This window comes from Rattus rattus, chromosome 16 (genome assembly GCF_011064425.1).
Source record: "Rattus rattus isolate New Zealand chromosome 16, Rrattus_CSIRO_v1, whole genome shotgun sequence".
Lineage (NCBI taxonomy): Eukaryota > Metazoa > Chordata > Mammalia > Rodentia > Muridae > Rattus > Rattus rattus.
Window position 1 is genome coordinate 35,976,908 of NC_046169.1, and position 6,818 is coordinate 35,983,725.

The 6,818-nt window shown below is 52.4% G+C and overlaps 1 protein-coding gene across 1 annotated transcript in view; it reads right to left on the reverse strand.

Moving 5' to 3' along the window:
• Nos1 (nitric oxide synthase 1) overlaps nucleotides 1-6,278 on the reverse strand; it is a 111,130-nt gene extending 104,852 nt beyond the window's left edge. The window contains exon 1 of the mRNA XM_032886874.1: nucleotides 5,829-6,278. The gene's annotated coding sequence lies outside the window, so the exon portion shown is untranslated. The remainder of the gene's footprint in view (nucleotides 1-5,828) is intronic.
• Nucleotides 6,279-6,818: the final 540 nt, after the last annotated feature.

The following is a 6,818-nucleotide window of genomic DNA, read 5'->3' on the forward strand; positions in this document are numbered from 1 at the left end:
TTCGTGATTGTAATTGGATTCCATTTCACTTGTTGAGCGTTTCAGGGCTGAGCTACGGCTCCAACCATCAGAGAGACAAAGGAGCCCATAAGACGTCAGTTGTCACTGACATCTATCTATAAGTTACCCCCTCCCCCGGCCCGCTTAAAACTCCCAGGAAGAGAGACAGCCTGACATGGTGTTTTTATGGCTAAATGGGACTGACTGTACACGCCCTGGGCATACAACTGGATGCCTCTTAGACCCTGCAAACATCTTAGCTCGGTGGGTCTCAACCGTCCTTATGCCTCGACCCTTTAATACAGTCCCTCACGCTGTGGTGACGCCCCCAATCATAAAATTATTTCATTGTTACCTCATGACTGTAATTTTGCTACTGTTACAAATCATATTGTAAATATCTGATATGCGGGGTGTCCGACATGTGACCCCTGTGAGAGGGTCGTTTGACCTCCAAAGGGGTCGTGACCCGCAGGTTGAGAACCACTTACTTGGCAGAAGAGACCATCGTATCTTTACCTGATGTCACCCGCTCTCTTGGGAAATCTGACCGGAGTTAGGAGTTCAAGGCTTGCTCCTGAAAGCAATCCACCCAGCTCTTGTTCATGTAACAAGAAATCAAACCCCTTAGCTAAGAAACGACTGCTGCTGCTGTCTGGGGCGGAACGGGCTTTTGATTTCATACAAGATCCTTTCTTCATGTCTAATCGTAAATGGGTTCTAGAAATATCATCTTATTTTTTTTTCAATTTGATTGCCAGGTCTTAACAACAACAACAACAACAACAACAACAACAACAACAACAATGGCAACCATCACAGAAGCCATTTCTGAGAGTTCTTTAAGGCGGAGATGTTGGGCCAATGTTTCCGACAGACGCTGAGATGACTTTGGAAGCCTGGAGAATTGATTCCAGTAACTGAAGCACAACGTGACACCCCGGACTCAGGACCGCGCTTTCTGGAAAATCCCCATCGAGACAAGGCAGTGTCAGTACGTCATTGAGGCACAGAACACGGAGACATGCGAGACAGATGTGCCTCCCTGCTGCACAAGGAAACTACGTCCCTTGCAAAGGTTTTCTGCCTTCTATTTGAACAGGAAACTCTCCTTTTGGGCATAGCTTAGGGACTGCAACTGAGCAGCGTACATCTCAGGTAGGGAAGAAGACATTGACGCCAATGAGCTCCAGGCCCAGGGCTCGTAGCCCAAACACCCCTGAGGTCAGGCAAGTGACATGGGTCGTACGTACAGGTCCCTGAGATGAACAGAATCAATGAACCTAATCAAATGTAACAAAAGCCCGTAACAGGAGCCCCCAACCAAATCCAAGCCAACAAACGCCAACTGAATGCCAGCCTACCACAGAATCTCAGTAGTCATGTAGACGGAGCCACCATAGATTTCAAAGTCTCTGCTTCGCCGATAGAAAATGGAGGCTGAGCATGAGGAAAAGGCTCGGACCAAACAACTGGCCAACTGAAGGGGGTCTCTCATTTCCAGGTTCCTTCCTTCTGCCTTGGTTGCTGGGTTCTGTCCTCTTCCACAATGTTGAGCCACTGACTCCCCCTGCCCCCCCCCCGCCACTGAGGGCTTCCAATTGCGTGGTTGATATGCCAAGGGTTGGCGAGCTCAGCTAAAGCCCCTGGATGCAGCCCAGAATGATGTATCCATTGATTCTGAGACGAGACACTTTGTGATTTGACTGTGATCAGCTCATAACGGAAGAGGCCCTGTCACTGAAGAGAATAGTGCAAATTGGCCCCTACCTCTGAGAAGTCTCCCATGATGCCCCCAGCCACACCACCCTGGCAGCAGGGCCAAGGTATGCCTGCCACTACCGAAGAAATATCACACCCGGCACAGGGCTTGCTGGATGCCCCACTGTCTGGTTCTAGCCAACCTCAGGGTGGGGCTCATGTCACCTGTATCAGGCTCCTGCCCTTGGACATGTGGCGCTAACCCATACGTGATGTCACATCGGACACACACTGGTGTTGATTTGTGGAACCACTCACGGTAACTGCCCTAATTCTCAGCTTTTCTCGCTGAATACAATTACGGCAAGACGTAAGCCCAGAGAGCCCCGGGAACGGCTGCTCACACTGAAGACTTAGTGGCATTTTCTGTTGATGCATTATTTGCATTGAACGGCTCCAAGTGTACTCCATTTCCCAGCGTGACAGGCTACTCACCCCCTCCTTCCCAGGGTCAGGAGCTCAAGTGCCACAGACACAGTCAAGATTCACCAAAGGCTGGGCCAGGGTTGAGCACAAAGCAAGGACTTTGACGAGACCAGTGACAGTTAAACCGGGGGTGTATCTGTTTGATTCTGGAGTTATCTCTGATGGGTCACATTAAAAAAGGAACTTGCTCTCTGAAAGGATTAACTGGTGGGTAAAGGCGCATTGGTAGGTAGGACCTCAGGGCTGATGGCTAGCAAGGCTGAAGTGGGAGGAATCCCCAAGAGCTCACTGACATTACAGTGACAAGTGGAAGAGAGAAAAATCCTACCCTCTTCCCTGCCTGACTCTGAGGCCTCTCTACGGTGAGGACGACGTGAAATCTCATCCACAAGTTCAAGACAAAATGTCAAGACATGAGGATCCAAGTTTTGACGAGTCACATGACCTCTCCGAATCTTAGCTTCCCTCCTGTACGATGACGTCAGGAACCGAAGGCTTTAGAATCTTCTGGAAAAACTCAGTTTAACTGCAGATAATTCATAGCTCCTGCAGGAGAGGAGGACTCTGCAGAGGGGTTCAAGTTATCTCTGATTCCGGGTCACGGCCCTGACATTGCTGGTCTGCTGGGAAGGCGCTTGATACTCACTAGCTGGGAAGATGTCTGACAGTGGTCAGACATCAGGAGACAAAAGGGTGTGTCTACATTTTCTGTGGCCTTTATGCTATTAACATTGTTTTGGGGTGGGAAGGCAGGCCCCTTCGTGGAAACAGCCTGTGTGAAAATCCCTCCCGAAATGCCAAATCCAACCTCTCAGGATGCCGGCCTCTCTTGTAAGCACACTTCTCGCTTGTTCTTAACCGCATTCTGAAGTACATCCACCCCTGACCAGACCTATGGGGAACCTGAGTGACAGGCAGCGAGCTGAGAGATGTCATAAGACACCGAGGGGGGGGGCATGGTACAAATTTCTTCATGCTTACAAAATCTAGGCAAGCTGACCCCCAAGTCATCCCTGCCAGGGCTAGAAATATCCAGAACACTTTCCCCTAGCACCTCGGACAGCTCCTCTCACCTCCGTATAGAGACCCTCTCCCCAAGGGGTGGGGGTGGGGGAGTTTCCACCTTAGCGCACTCTCACTGACCTCCCAGGCTCGCAGCTTTCCCCAAGGGTTATTCCACAGAGATAGAGCCTCAGGGGCTGGCAATGTCCCTTTGGGGAGAATGATCAAGAGGCAGGAAGAAATTCTAGAGCTCATGTTTGTTCCAGGGCAGACCTCCTAACTTGGGTTTTCTTCTCTTTTATTAAAGTATCGGCAGCTTCAACACGGGACTGGTATCTCCACAACCCCTGTTACAGACCTCACATCTTTAAAGCAGCTCAGGTAGGAGCGATTGCTCTCATTTGACAGATAATGGGACTGAAGCTCGGAGATGTTTGTTACGTGACCGGTTTGGACAGTCTCGCCGCCATGGAGCAAACTTAGCTTCAGACAGAAATCTCCAACAGGTCTCCACTATGCTGCTGGTTCTTTCCCTGCATGGTCTGGGATTGGGGGTGGGGGAATCAGACTTTATGGAGTCTATTTGAGGGTAGTCTGGTTGTGTGGACCCATCTGGAAGAAGATCCATGTGCACCAAAATGGGGTTACAGGTCAGGCTGGCCTCAGGTTAGGAGGCCATGAACCCGGTGAAGGTCTTCTTGTCAACTATGGACAGCTGGCTCAGTTTACCCTATCCCCATTTCTACATCTGCAAAGTGAGGTTCAGGTAGTTATCCTAGGTATTGGGAAAGTCAAGATATTCCAGACACATCCTGAATGCAGTAGAAGCTTGCAGCATGCGCAAAAACGTACATCCCTGGGTTTCTTCTAGAATCTGCTGGGGCAGTGACACTGGCAACCACGGGAAACCTGTCTGCTGGGACATCCAAGGGTGAAGAGTAAGGCCTGACCCTTATTCCATTCTGGTATATACCCCAAGTTTAAAAACCAAACCCCCAAATAACCCCCACTATAAAAAGGGGGGATCAAGAAAATCAATTCTCCAGGAAGCTGTGCTAATGTTGCCCCCACCCCACCCCAAATCCACAATTTGCTCTGATCTCGGTTTGAGTGGGGATTGACAAGGGGGTACTTCCCCTCACACTCCCTTTGGAGGAGTGGCCTGAGGGATCATCTCCTTTCTGTCTTCCCTGCTATAGAGGCAGATACTTTCTGGGTGCCCGGGGGCTTGCCTGAATATCACCCTTGCCAGTTCACCTTTGGGATCTCTCCCTCCCTCAGTAGGATCCCCAAGAGCTCCCTTCACAGTCTGTATATATATGTGTGCGGGAAGCGAGGTTTGGGTTTCCCTAGGAGTCAGACAACATTTTTAGAGTCTCATCTGCGGCAAAATGTGATGCACTTCCCCAGGGGCTGCTTGGACAGACGGGGAGATGGAGGTGGATGCAGCCTTAATCACCCTCAGGAGGACCCTCGATTGGGTTTATGGGAACCCACAAGACTCAGAGGCCCCCGGATCTGTTCTGGGTTACATCAGACCACCAGTACTATTTCCCGCGCGCTGAGCACCTGCCCATAGCTTCCCATAGACATTTTACGATGTTTTAAATGTTTGCCAACAGATCCCCAGGAAAGGGCCGTTTCTCTGTTTCACACACGAGAAAAACAGAGGCTTAGAGAGAGGGAGAAGAGACTTACCAGAAACGGTAGCTCTAGGATTAGAAACCCCAGGGGAATCTCTCTAAGGTCCCTGCTGGGGCTGTACACCTGTGTGAGCCTTTCTCGCTCGAGAAAGCCAGGTTCACAGTGTGTAGACAGCTGTGGATGCTGAGACTACCTTGCCTTAAGGACGAAGGCAAGCTTCACACTTCCTGTTCCCTAGGGCACAGCCCAAGAGTCCTGTAAGGACCCAAGTGTTTGTGAGTGGCCAGGGAAGCTGGGAATCCTGGAAACCCTGTCTCATTCCTAGACCACTTGGATGCAAGGATCCTGAGCCCTGGCAGAGTTCCCTCTTCTGCTCTGGGAACCATTAGACGCTCTTAACCGTCTCCTTGGCGGGAGAGGTGAACTTTCCGGGTTGGGGGAGTAGTTGCTTCACTGGATCTCGCTAGCTGTTAGCATTGGCAGCGCAAAGTTAGAAAGCCAAGGAGCAGCTCTCCAGCAACACCCTGCAGCTAGGTGCCCCCTCTGGCCAAGACAGAGTCCCTAACAGGGTCACGGGGGTAGGGGGTGGCTGGAGAGAGGACGAAGGGGTCTCTTGGATGAGGAGGTAGCTGAAAGTTGAGGCCCCCGCAGGTGCCAAGGTCCCCAGGGTTGTGTATCCCCCAGTTTCAGGCTGCGTGCGTGCGCGCCTGGGGTCATGATTACCTCTGATCACAATCGGATCTCTGCCATTGTACGGAGGTTGGAGACATGCAGGGAATGGGTGGGAGGGTCCCCTGCCCTTGTAAAGTTGGAGCGAGGTGGCAGGACCCACCTTTCCAGGAGCTCACAGCCCGGACCCGGGTACGCCCCATTGCTCGGAGAGCCAGGCCGCCAAGGAGAGAGCCAAGTTGGGGCGCACACTGCCCGCCAGAGCTGGAGCGCAGGTCCCGGAGAAGGGACATGGGATACCTTCGGGTCCAGGGCTAAGAACTCACCTGCTGCCGAGCCCGCGCAGTTCCAGGGCTGTGAATCCCGCTGATCACCCTGTCTTCCGCGCCTCCTCCTCCCGCAGCTGCTGAGCGCGCGGATCCAGAGCCTCGCTCCGGGGCAGGATGCTCCGGGCTCCAACAGCGCCACAGGGTAGGAGCTTCCAGAGCGAGCGCTCCCCGCCCCCTCCCAGCCTCTTGCTCCCGCCTCGCTCCGCTCTAGCCCAGCCAAGTTCAGGACTGGAGGCTGCCAGCTTCCCCTCGCACAACCTGGCTCACCCCGGCCGCAGCTGCCCCTAGGAGCAGTCGCTGTGCTAAGTAGCCGCTCGCACCCTGCGGCTGCATCAATATGCAGGAACCGCGCAGCGAGCTCGGCGAGGGTCGTGAGGGGGAATTTATTTCTTAATGTCCCTGCTTTATCCTATCACCGCTGAAACGAATTAGTGGTGACGTCCAACCGGCTGGTTTATGGGCGTGGGGAGGGAGACGTCGCAACCCTCATTAAAAGGGCCGCTCTGGGCTTGGAAGCATACATCTTTTATGTAACCTAATTTCCATTTTTTTCTATCAGAAAAAAAAAATCAACACATACACACACAATGAAGAAATTGGGGACCCTAAAGGGGATTGGATGTAGTGACCACAGTGGGGAGGGAGGCTGTTTTGGGCAGAGAAAAACCTAGCAAGTGGTTGTCTCTGCCCTATCTGGTGGAAAAATTCCTTAATGGGACAAATGAAGCTTAGCCCCCTCAGGGGCAGGGCAGGAAGCCCCTCTCATGGAGCTAGCAGGAAGCAGCCTGGGTTACAGCTCTGGTTCTTGGGTGGGCAGACATTCTGGAAAGGATGTCTGATTCGGGTGTGTTTTCGGAGCCGAGAATAGGTATGACATCTGGGAAGGGTGTGAAACCCCCTGGGGGGGTCTTATTCCCCTATGGCTAGGAGACCCCATTGCCAGGAGAGGCCAAGAGCTAGGCTGGGGGAGGGGCGGACTCAGAGAAC